This window comes from Manis pentadactyla, chromosome 19 (assembly GCF_030020395.1).
Source record: "Manis pentadactyla isolate mManPen7 chromosome 19, mManPen7.hap1, whole genome shotgun sequence".
Taxonomy (NCBI): domain Eukaryota; kingdom Metazoa; phylum Chordata; class Mammalia; order Pholidota; family Manidae; genus Manis; species Manis pentadactyla.
Window position 1 is genome coordinate 29,026,772 of NC_080037.1, and position 13,485 is coordinate 29,040,256.

The 13,485-nt window shown below is 39.5% G+C and overlaps 1 pseudogene; it reads left to right on the plus strand.

Moving 5' to 3' along the window:
* The first annotated feature begins 7,617 nt into the window (after positions 1-7,617).
* On the plus strand, positions 7,618-11,478 carry LOC118929510 (MKI67 FHA domain-interacting nucleolar phosphoprotein-like; annotated as a pseudogene).
* Positions 11,479-13,485: the final 2,007 nt, after the last annotated feature.

The window sequence follows — 13,485 nt, forward strand, 5'->3', positions numbered from 1 at the left end:
GAAGTGGTAGGTAGATGCAAGATAAAGGTAGAAAACATAATTTAGTGCTGTAAGAGGGCAAATGTAGATGATCAGGTGTGTGCCTACCCACACGTTTAAAGTAAAAATGATACAAGAAGGGTCTATGCAGTTAAGATGGCCAGTATCGAAAAGACTAAGAACAATAAATGCTAGTGAGAATGTGGAGAAAGGGGAACCCTCCTACACTGCTGGTGGGAATGTAAATTAGTTCAACCATTGTGGAAAGCAGTATAGACGTTCCTAAAAAAGCTGAAAATAGAAATAGCATTTGACCCGGGAATTCCACTCCTCAGAATTTACCCAAAGAATATAATTTCTCAGATTCAAAAAGATATACACACCCTTATGTTGATTGCAGCACTATTTACAATAGCCAACATATGGAAGCATCAGTAGATGAATGGATAAAGAAGATGTGGTACTTATACACAATGGAATACTATTCAGCCATTAGAAAGAAACAAATCCTACCATTTGCAACAACATGGATGGAACTGGAGGATATTATGCTCAGTGAAATAAGCCAGGCAGAGAAAGACAAGTACCAAATGATTTTCCTCATTTGTGGAGTATAACAACGAAGCAAAACTGAAGGAACAAAACAGCAACACACTCACAGACTCCAAGAAGGGACTAGCGGTTACCAAAGGGGAGGGGTGGAGAGGGTGGATGGAGAGGGAGGGAGAAGAGGATTGAGGGGTACTATGATTGGCACACATGGTATGGGGGAATCATGGGGAAGACAGTTTGGCACAGAAAAGGCAAATAGTGACTATGTGGCATCTTAGTATACTGTTGGGCAGTGACTGCAATGAGGTATGGGGGGGACATGATAACATGGGTGAATGTAGTAACCAGTTTTTTCATGTGAAACCTTCATAAAAATGTATCTCAATAATACCTTAATAAAAAAAGGAAGGGTCTATGCAGAGTAGTCTTCCTTCCATCCACCATTCCTGTTTCCTCACTTAAGTTATAACTTTTTTAAGTTTCTCACATCCCCCCAGTGTTCACTGATCTCTTTCTTTGATATAGGAAGGAGTTTATTTTACACATTTATCAGTACATTGCTGTTTTCATTTTAGGATAAATCTCACTCAGACCACTCTGATATTTTACTTACAGATAATGATTAATAGGATGAATAATAAATTGTGTGAACCTATTGCCAAGATACACTGGTTGAAATAAAATTAATGGATTATTGGGCAATTACTTAGATACTTGAATTATTTTTCATAGAAGTGCTGTATGTTATTCTGTAGTGTTATCCAGTGCTTACTTCTCCTTGGCCTTGCCAATATAGGATATTGTCAATCTTCTGAATATTTTTCCTGTTCAATAAATAATAAATGGTACTTTTGTGTAGTTTTAATGTATTTGTCATTATTAGGAATATGCTTAGCTGTATTTAGATATTTAAGGCCTACTGTTATGTTTTATTTTTTTCTCTTAATTTTCAGATCAAGGTAGCTAGCTCCTTTTTTCCAATTATTGTTCTTTTCTTTAAAAATAATCAAATTATCACTTTTCATTTCACATTTCTGTAATATGAATTAGACATATTTTCCAAGCTTTTATTCGACTTTTAAGTCCATGTTAATTTTTCTAGGAAGAACTCTTCATATTTTATGCACTTAGATTTATCAGTCTTTGTATTTTACTCAAATTCTGTCATAATTTTAAATGTCCTATTAACAAAGGTACCCCTTGTTTTTATAGTGAATGTATTATTTTGGAGATTTCTAAATCTTTTTAATTCAAATAGCATTGATGCACAATCTTATATTAGTTTTAGGTATACAACACAGTGCTTCAACAGTTAACTGTATTATTAAATCCTCACCCCCACTAAAACAGCTACTATCTGTCAACATAAGAAGATGAGATCTTTAACATTTTAAATTATGTGGGAGTACAGATATATTTTATTGTTAAGTGACTTTCCAGTTGTCTCAACAATATGCATACCAATTCAATTTCCTTCCTGGTCATTGGTCTATTCAGATTTTCTGTTTCTTCCTGGGTCAGCCTTGGAAGATTGTTTTTTTCTAGAAAGTCGTCCATTGCTTCTAGGCTATCCAGTTTGTTATCACATAATTTTCATAGTATTCTCTCATAATTCTTTGTATTTCTGTGGTGTCTGTAGTAATTTTTCCTTTCTCATTTCTGATTCTGTTTATGTATGTAAACTCTTTTTTTCTTGATAAGTCTGGCTAGGGTTTTGTCTATTTTGTTTGTTTTCTCAAAGAATGAACTCCTGCTTTCATTGATTTTTTCTATTGTTTTATTCTTCTCCATTTTATTTACTTATGCTCTGTTCTTTATTATGACCCTACTTCTACTGACTTTGGGCATCATTTTTCTTCCATTTCTAGTTTTGTTAATTGTGAGTTTAGACTGTTCAATTGGGATTGTTCTTTTTTCCTGAGGTAGACCTGAACTGCAATATACTTCCCTCTTAGCACGGCCTTCATGGACTTTGCAGTGTTGAATTATTGTTGTCATTTGTCTCCATATATTGCTTGATCTCTGTTTTTATTTGTTCATTGATCCATTGATTATTTAGGAGCATGTTATTAAGCCTCCATGTGTTTGTGGGCTTTTTCATTTTCTTTGTGCAATTTATTTCTAGTTTCATGTCTTTGTGATCTGAGAAGCTGGTTAGTACAATTTCAATCTTTTTGAATTTACTGAGGCTCTTCTTGTGGCCTAATATATGATCTATTCTTGAAAATGTTCCATGTGCACTTGAGAAGAATGTGTATCTTGTTGCTTTTGGATGAAGTGTTCTGTAGATGTCCATTAGGTCCATCTGTTGTAGTGTGTTGTTCAGTGTCTCTGTCTCTTTACTTATTTTCTGTCTGGTTGATCTGTCCTTTGGAGTGAATGGTGTGTTGAAGTCTCCTAAAATGTATGCATTGCATTGTATTTCTCCCTTTAATTCTGTTAGTATTTGTTTCACATATGTAGGTGATCCTGCGTTGGATGCACAGATATTTGTAATGGTTATATCATCTTGTTGGACTGACACCTTTATCATTATATAGTGTCCTTCTTTGTCTCTTGTGACTTTCTTTGTTTGAAGTCTAATATGTCTGATACAAATAACTGCAACTCCTGCATTTTTCTCCCTGTTTGTTGCATGAAATATCTTTTTCCATCCCTTTACTTTCAGTCTGTTATGTCTTTGGGTTTAAAGTGAGTCTCTTGCAGGCAGCATATAGATGGATCTTGTTTTTTTATCCATTCAATGACTCTATGTCTTTTGATTGGTGCATTAAGACCATTTACATTTAGGGTGATTATTGATAGGTATGTACTTATTGCCATTGCATGCTTTAGATTTGTGGTTACAAAAGGTTCAAGGGTAATTCACTTTTATCTAACAGTCTAATTTAACTCACTTCATATGCTATTACAAATACAACCTACAGGTTCTTTTTTCCCTCCCTTTTTCTTCCTCCTCCATTCTTTATATGTTAAGTATCATATTCTGTACTCTTTGTCTATCCCTTGATTGACTTTTGGGGTAGTTGTTTTGATTTTGCATCTGCTTAGTAATTAACTGTTCTATTTTGCTGTGGTTTTATTTCCCCTGATGATGTCTATTCAGCCTTAGGAATACTTCCATCTATAGAAGTCCCTCCAAAATGCACTGTAGAGGTGGTTTCTTGGAGGTAAATTCTCTCAGCTTTTGCTTATCTGAAAAATTTTAATCCCTTTTTCAAATTTAAATGATCACCTTATCGGGTAGAGTGTTCTTAGTTTGAGGCCCTTCTGCTTCATTACATTAAATACATCATGCCACTCCCTTCTGGCCTGTAAGGTTTCTGTTGAGAAATCTTATGATAGCTGATGGGTTTTCCTTTTTATGTGATCTTTTTCTCTAGCTGTTTTTAAAAGTCTGTCTTTATCCTTGATCTTTGCCATTTTAATTATTATGTCTTGATGTTGTCTTCCATGGGCCCCTTGTGTTGGGGGATCTGTGGATCTCCATGGCCTGAGAGACTATGACCTTCCCCAGATTGGGGAAGTTTTCAGCAAGTACCTCCTCAAAGACGCTTTCTATCCCTTTTACTCTCTCTTCTTCTTCTTCTAGTGTCCCTGTAATGAGAATATTGTTCTGTTTGTATTGGTCACACGGTTCTCTCAATATTCTTTCATTCTTAGAGATCCTTTTTTCTCTCTGTGCCTCAGCTTCTTTGTATTCCTCTTCTCTGATTTCTATTACAGTTACCTTCTCTTCTACTCCATCTAATCTGCTTTTAAATCCCTCCATTGCATGTTTCATTTCAGATATGGAATTTCTTAATCATTGAATCTCTCTATGTTAAATTCATCCCTGAGTTCTTGAATATTCTTCTGTACCCCCAAGAGCATGATTATGATTTTTATTTTAAACTCTCTTTCAGGAAGATTTGTGATTTCAGTTTCATTTAGCCCTTTTTCTGGGGTTTGTGAGATTTTGGTCTGGACCATGTTCTTCTAACATTTCATATTTCTGTGTGGTGCCCACTAGTGCCCAAAAACTCCAGTGTCTGGAGCTGCTCAGTCCCTTGACTGAGGTTGAGGGTCATAGGGGAGCAGAGCTGGTGCCTGCAGGTAGTAAAGAGCTGTTTCCTGATTCCTGGCTGCAGTGCCTGTCTCCAGTATCAGAGCCAGTCGGCCAAGCACACAGGTGTAAGCCTCTGTGCTTTGCATCTCTAGCTGTTGTAGGTGGGACCTCCCTCTCACTGGCCTGATGCCAGTGCAGTGACTGCTGGTTTGCAAGCTGGTACTGGCAGGACAGGAGGAAGGCACAACAGGCTGCAGGTCACAGTGGGGGACCTCAGAGCTGAGTAGCCAGCCAGGTGGATGGAGTACCTGAAGCTCCTCAAAGTTCCCAACCTGCTGAGCAGAGTGTGCCCAGACAACATTGTCCACCTATCCCTTCTCTCATGTAGGAAGCTCCATGCAAATCCCACCCCTTCAGCAGTCCTCTCACTGCTAGGTAGCCTCTCAGACTGCCTGCCTTTCCTTTGTCCCAGAGCATCTGGGTGTGGATCCCCATCCTCCACAAATAGCTGGAATCTCAGTCTCTCAAGCACTCTACCTGTCCCAGCTCCCCAACCCCACCAACCTCCAGAGCACCACACAATGTTTGTGCTCCAAAGCAGACCTCCAGGGTTAGGTGTTCAGTAGTCTTAGGCTTCCACACCCTCCCTGCTCTGTTTCTCTTCCTCCTGCTGGTGAGCTGGTATGGGGGGAAGGGCTTGGCTCCGGTCAGATCAAGGCTTTTGTAAGTTACCATGCTGCATGTGGTCTGCTTTATTCCTGAGGCCTGTATGCAGTCTGGTGCAGCCTTCTTCCCTGTTGCTGTTTTAGGACTAGTTGTATTAACTATATTTTCACACTATATGTGGTTTTTGGAGGAATTCTCTGTCTCACCTCTCATGCCTCCATCTTGAATGCCTTGTGTTTTTTGAAAAAAAATTTTCTGCCTTTTGTGCTGTGTTATTTTGTACGTTTCTTCCCATATTACAATGTAGTCATTGTTCTCCCCACCTTTGTAGTTTGAAAATGTTCAAGTCCACAGACTGGTAGAAAAAATAGTGTAGTGAACTTCTCTACCCCTCACCTGGATTCACCCATTAACTATTCATTAGTGACATCCTGACAAACTAGCTTCATCTTTCTACATATTTGTAAAAACATAGACTTTTTTCTTTGCTGAACCTTTTGGAGAAAGTAGCAGCCATAATACTTTACTGCTGAATACTTAATCATGAATATAATAAGACCCTCCCGCATACACATAGTGCAGCATCCATAACATTCTCTGCATCCTCATGTGTTCTCAGTTCCAGAAGTGTCTTGAGCTGTTTTTTTTCCTTACTCATCATGGGATCCAATCAAGGTCCATGCACTGTGCTTGGTTGGAACTCTTCAACAGATGAGACCGTTCCTTCCCCTTTTGCTGCTCTTCTTGATATTGACTGTTATGATGAGTTTGGGCTGGTTGTCTTACAGGTAGCCTGCTCCTTAAGGGGATGCACTAATATTACCTTGTCCAGCGTTGTTGCACAATAAAGCTACCACCTTCCCCATTCACCCCAATTTTGACTATTTGCTTAGTATTTCGAACAATCTGGGATTACTAGGTAAAGGTATTTGGTGTGTTTGTTTTAGACACCTGACATTTTATTTTCACATGACTTTTCAGTAGGTTTATGTCAGTTGCACATTACGTTGGATTTCATAGCATCTCTTCCACTTCATCTTTCCATTCTTTTTGAAAGAGAGGATGGCGAAGGGTTTTTAAGCATTTATTTTTTATCAGAGTCCTCCTGTTGCCAGACCTGTGGGCGTGTCCAGGTTACTAGTTAATAGCATAGCTGGTGTTAGAAAATGAGCCTCTTGGTTAAGCCATGAACCTTTTAAGTGGTTTCTTATTTCCAGAATCACATCACCAGTTCTGATCCAAATCCAAAAATATATTTAATGCAAAGTTGTGAAATATTTCTAGTTATTGTTACTAATAATGGAAACTATATGGAAGAAAAGAATTCTATTACTCCCCTAGGTTCTGTGGCTGGGACTCTAAATTGGACTGAGAAATACAGATTAACAAGACTAAATCAAACATAAGTATGCTACCCACAGGAGTACTCAGAGATGAGTCACTCAGGGAGAACTAGGCCCTCTTAGCATCTTAGTAAAGGGACAATGCCTTTTCAGAAAAGTGACAAGACAAAGGAAGAGGACTTTGAGTTTCTCAGGATGCAAATTGTGGGAAGGCAAATAAATGGGAAATTAATGATAAAGTCTTATTAGTGGGCTTTGTTATGTAGACTACTCTAACTTTTGTCTTTCCTGTAGACAGGAGGGAAGGCACCTTTGGTATGTCTTGCTTTTAGACAAATACAGGAGGCAGTGAGCTTTTCCTTTATCTGCTTCTCAGTTGTCTTTGGCTCAAAATAGTGACCAACTAGCATTCTTTGGGACAGTTTAATCTGCTATCCTGCAGTAACATTATTGAGTCCTTGACAGGCATTGTGTGGAGCACTTTTGATTATTTCTTATCTTCATAGCAACCCTATGGGAGTATTTTATCCTTGTTTTATGGAATGAAAAACTGAGACTTAATGTTACCTTCCCAAGTACGTGTCAGAGCCAGGACCCAGCACCTGGCATTCAGACTCTCGGACCCATGCTCTGTCACTGAGATGAGGCCAAGAGTCCGGAACCCAGGATGCGTATTTCAGGGATGCTGACACTGCTCCTTTGCCCCAACTATAAAGGTGATCAATCCCTAGGAAACATGAAAATGGCCACAGTATTTTATTGAGTAGCTTGGAGACACTGAGGAGTTAGGTTTTTTTACTTCTTAACATATAGAATGAGAATTGTATAACCTGCATTCTCTGTGAAGCATTGTACTATCCTGAGTGTTTCTAAGACATGACTAAAGTGACTGCCAATGAAATCGATTGTGAATAAAGTACCATGGGGCTTCCAGAATTTTCTTTATGTGATAGGCACTGCTATTGAGTTATTCCAGTTAGAGTGATGTACTTGTCACATAATCAAAAACCCAGGAATACCTTAAAATCGATGGCAGGTTTGGGCCCTTTCCTGTAACGGACCCCATATTGTGAGTTGAAGTTGGAATTGAAGGTGTCATAGTGTTACTTGTTAATGCAGTTAATGTCTGTTAAATTGATGGCATTTTAGAATTTTAATGAAATGTGAGAATTCAGTTGTCCTACTTTTTGTGGTGAATTTTCCATTGCAGACTGGAAATGCAAAGGCTATGGCTTCGTGGAGTTTGAATCTGAAGATGTTGCCAAGATTGTTGGTGAAACAATGAACAACTACCTTTTTGGTGAAAAACTCTTAAAGTGTAAGTACTCTTGTCGGACCCGTATGAGCACTGGACACCCACCCCCAGGTGCCCAAGGCTCATGTGCCTGCTCGAACAGCTGTCCAGGCTCCTCAGGCAGCATCTCTAAACTGGCTCTGTTGCCATGAGAGAGAATCTCAGTAGCCTCTTTTATGTCACGGGACCATTCACAAGTTACAGGCATGGCTCTTGTAGGAGGAAATGGCCAAGAGGGGACTCAGAGGATGTCAGGACCACCCACACATGGAGGACCAGTGCTGTGTTGTCTGGCTTTTTCCTGAAAGGTGGGTCACAGTCGGATGGGCCACATCTTTTCTGAATGAGGTAGTTTATTTTGGATGTGATCCTAGGAAAATACCTGCAGGGTGTGAAGTGAGACAGAAGTCAGTGAAGTGTATGTTAGTCAGCTGCTCAGCTCCATCCTGCTTGGTGACACTGGAGACAGAAGTATTCCCACTGGGACCGGGGCACTGGGGCCTTTATCCCCTGCTCCTCGTCCATCATTGTGGGTTGCCTCTGGGGATTTTGGCTTTCCTCCTGTATGTTCCATTGTGCTTTGATAGCCTGAAAAGGGCCCTCACAGGGACATGTAGACAGACAGGCAGTGAGCTGCCCTCATCCTGGAGAGGGACCCAGGGGAGTTGGGCTCCAGCAGGCCACATGACCCATGGAGGGATCCTTAGCTTCAGGAACCCATCCTGTGCATCTCATTCTATGATGTATCCTCTGCCCCGGAACAGTTCTTGTTGCACAGTAGCTGTCTGATGAACAGCTGGTGACTGTGCCTTTCCTTAGGGTACCTGCTTTATTCTCCTGGGCTGCCCCGTGTACATGGCAACATGTCATCTTGAGTGAGACATGGAGAAGGACACTGGGGAGTCCTGAAATCAGCATTAAATTGTCCCTCCACTTGGCTGAAGGCCTTCTTCTTTTTGACATAGGTCATTTCACACCACCTGAAAAAGTGCACGAGGAACTTTTCAGAGAGTGGCACATGCCATTTAAAAAGCCATCATGTCCAGCAGTGAAGCGGTACAATCAGAACCGGACGCTTCTTCAGAAGCTACAGAGGGAGGAGTGATTTAAAAAGAAAGAAAAATTGCTCAGGAAGAGATTAGCTAAGAAATGAATTGATTATAATTTCCTTCATTGGTAAGTATTTTCTTTGGGGTGGGTTTGTACCTCACTAGTTACATGTTCATGATTTGATATATGGAGTGTATGATGCAGTGTTTATCAATACTAGGTTTGGAAACTTTGCATTGTACGCCCTTGCTGAGTTTTTCAGAGCAAGTCCTGTATCTCCCTCAAACAGAAGCAGAAACTCCTGAAAGTGATGTGCAAAATTTCATGTCCTGTCTTTAAATTATTGAAGTTAAACTACTTTAACCAAAAACCATAATGCTCATAGATTACAATTAAAGGTGTTGTTACCAGAATTAAATAATTGGTTTATTTCATTTTATGCTGTCAGTAAATACCAAGATATGTAGTTCACTATCCTTTTAATGCATTCCAATAAAAACTTCATTTAATGTTTTAAACTGGAAATTGTTTTAAAGGTAATATCAGGATTAACTAGAAAGCCTCAAGTCTATGAATTAATTGAGTAGGTATTGAAATGTAGCAAGTCTGCTTCTATGAAGATGAGTTAGCACAGACTTTCATCCAGGTCTTGCTTGCTAGTTCAAACAGGGGACCCTGCTGACTCTTTGATCCCCTTTCATGGTAAGGAGAGCTGTGTCTTTTACTGTAAAACAAGAATGTAGGTCATTCAGGTGTGGAAGCCTTTTAACTAAATCTCAAGATTGTTTTGGGTCTTCCATAGACCCTCTCATGCTTATTTTCAAAAAGCTAATGATTTGATAAGAGCTGGCGTGTATTCCCAAGTTTATTAGGTTTTTAACCTGTCTAAAAACTAGAAGACTGAGTCACCCTCTTTGGGCCCAGTTCCTGGTGGTCAGTTCTTTTCCCAGATCCCAAACATGGTCTCCAGGGATATGTGTTGAAGAGCACTTTGTCACAGACCTGGGCCCTGGCACTCTTGGGAACCTTTAGGAGCTGGAGCACTGAAGCTCAGAAAGGCTGGCTACTCTGGGAAGGCAGGCCTGCTTCGCTGCCCCTGTCCTGATCTCTGCCAGGACTGCCTGCCCACTCAGGGCCTGCCTGCTGGCATCCACCTGGCTCCACCTCCCTGCCAGGCCTCTGTGCAGCCAGCCCCTGGCTTGGACCTTAACCTCCCCCTCTGTGGCTTCTACCCACTCCTCAGTCAGGACCCTCTTTAGTTTTCCCTTCTAATAAGGTCATTCCTGTGTTTGTGGGCTTTGCCTTTTGAACTGCAGTGCTGTGTCATTTAGGGAGGATTTACTGGTGATACATATGGGGGTCTGATTTAAGTTAAAAATGCAAATATGTGAGGCTGTCATAACTTCTTTAAGTTTATTTAAGATTATGCATAAAAAGGGAAAAATGATTCAAACACCAATCTTCAGAAATCTATAAACAGCCAGGTAAATTTTTATTTATCATATTTCATATCAGATAATAGAGAAAGATAGATGGGAAAATTAGACACAGTAGCTGGTAAACATGTCGATCGATGAAGTCTCTCAAAATTTACTGCAGGATTTTTCTAACAAAAAAAATTTTTTAAAAGCTTCAGGCCCTCTGAAAATTCCTGAGAAGACTGGATAGCCAGGTAAATTTTTTCTTATTACATGCCAGATAAAAGGAAAGATATATGGGAAAATATAATTAAGACACTACAGTTGATAAATATGCCAATTGATGAAGTCTCCAAAAATTTATTGAAGGTTTTACCTAAGAAGAAGAAGAAAAAGGCCCTCAGAAATCTCCTGAGAAGCCTGTGGAGAGCCCGGTAAAATTGTCCTCAGTATTATGGGTATCAGGTATTACAGAAATAATTTGAAAAGGAAAAGCAGTTTCTACTGTTATTACTTATTAAAATTTCAAATTCAATCTTCTGACTTTTGGTAAACCCTTACTGGTGATTTAGCAGATAAAGTGAGTTTAGCTAAAGCCATTGTCAGTTTATTGCAGTTTTTACCTTTCCAGCAAAGTGAAAAAGTCAGTAGGGAAAAACAGCTTCTATTTTCATAAATGTAACATTAGTTTTCTACCTGATGCCCTAGAATGGAGCGTATTGTATTCCAATTAATTGTAAATTTCCAAACTAGGTATGATAAGCACCTAAGCTCTTTATTATACGCACTTATATCACTGAAGGTTGGAACAGGCCTAAAATAACATCACGACTTGTAGAAACAGGGAAGGTGATATTTGAGGGGCAGGGTGGGGGTAAAAGTCATTCCTAATCCTCCCACATTTAGGTATTATAATCTTTGGCTTACTGAATCCAGGACCCCACACCAGTTTGTACACCAACTTTTTTGGAGAAACAGAAATCTGAAGCAGCTGAGATAGATGATGATGGTAAAGATAATGAAATAGTTTTCAAACAGCCCACATCTGGTGTAAAAGAAACTCAGGAGACTCAAATGCCTACAGGCTCATGGAGAAAAAGGTGAAGAAAAAGCAGTCAGTGCTTCTGAATACATTATGTATAATATTTCTTCTGAAATGTGATTTTTTTTATTTTGTATTAGGTAAAGTGAAGCCATTACAATCGTCAGAAAGGAAAACTGGCTTCCCTGCCCTCACTGGCCCACACCGGTACAGCAGCTAGGTGCTCAGGGCCTCTTCTGGTTTCCTCTGGTTATTTTAGCAGTTTCTTGCTGTCTTTAGTGACTCTGCTGGGAGAGAAGGGTCACCACTAACTGCAGGCTTACTCAAATGCAGTATTTGTTGTTAATATCAAAGAAAATAAAGTCTCCCTTGACCATCTGTGTCGGTCTCTGTTAGGCTGTGCATGTTTAATCCATAGGGTGCCTTAGGCTTTAGGATCATATGATTGGCACTGGAGGTTAGATTACATGGGGAGTGAGGAGCCTGCTGGAGTGTGTTTATGTCATCATTCTTACCAACATAACATTAGGTTTTTGGTGGGCTGGCATGTATTAGTAACATCATTCTGAATATCATCTAAGTATCATTAATGTGGAGCTGTAGTTCAGGAGTCAAACAGTGACCAACAAACATTTTCTACAGTTTATGTGTAAGTGGAACTTGGCTGTCTTGAAGCAAAGTAGTAGGTTTCATCTTAGATATTCTAAAGTTTCCATGCCTTTGAAATGTGCTTTTTTAGCTAATCCAGATTGATTAAAAATGCTCATTGCCACCAAATGTTTTTCACCCAATATTTGTTAAAGCTTTAAAATTATACTGGCTAGGTGTGATACAAAGCATAGAAGGTACTGTGTTTTAAGTATATGCACAGCAGATCTCACCTCTAGAACAGTACCTGACAGTGTGTTCAATGAATAAAAATCAGGTGCCTCTCTCTTTTTTTAATTTCGTTATCATTAATATACAATCACACGAGCAACACTGTGGTTAATAGATTCTCCCCGTTATCATGTCCCTATCACATTCCACATTACAGTCACTGTCCATCAATGTAGTAAGATGCTATAGAGTCACTACTTCTCTGTGCTATACTACCTTCCCATGGCCCCCTGCTGTGTTGTGTGTGTTCATCTTAATGCTCCTTATTCTCCTTGCTATGGGTACATTTATTTATGGGTTGTAGAGAAGTAAAATTATTCAATTAAAGGGGAAGTACATTTAAAATTTTAATGTATATTGCTTACTTTATCTCCAACCCACATCCACACTCTGGTCAAATATTATTAGTATATTTTTATGTTGCTATAATTAATGTACAGTTACATGAGCAACATTATAGTTACTAGGCTCCCTCTATTATAAAGTCATTGTCCATCAGTGTAGTAAGATGCTATAGAATCACTATTTGTCTTCTCTGTGTTGTACAGCCCTCCCCGTGTCCCACACACACACATTATGTGTGCTAATCATAATGGCCCCTGGTACCCCTTATCCCTCCTTTCCCGCCCATCCTCCCCATTCCCTTTCCCTTTGGTAACTGTTAGTCCATTCTTGGGTTCTGTGAGTCTGCTGCTGTATTGTTCCTTCAGTTTTTTCTTTGTTCTTATCCTCCACAGATGAATAAAATCATTTGATACTTGTCTTTCTCTGCCTGGATTATTTCACTGAGCATAATACCCTGTAGCTCCATCCATGTTGTTGCAAATGGTAGGATTTGTTTTCTTCTTATGGCTGAACAATATTCCATTGTGTATATGTACCACATCTTCTTTACCCATTCATCTACTGTTTCCATTTCTTGGCTATTGCAAACTAGGCTGCTGCATTCTTAGGGTAAATCCCTAGGAGTGGAATTCCTGGGTCAAATGGTATTTATATTTCGAGTTTTTTGAGGAACCTCCATATTGCTTTCCACAATGGTTGAACTAATTTACATTCTCACCAGCAGTGAAGGAGGGTTCCCCTTTCTCCACATCCTCGCCAACATTTGTTGTTGTTTGTCTTTTGGATGGTGGCCATCCTAACTGTTGTGAGGTGATATCTCATTGTGGTTTTAATTTGAATTTATCTGACTATTAGGGATATGGAGCATC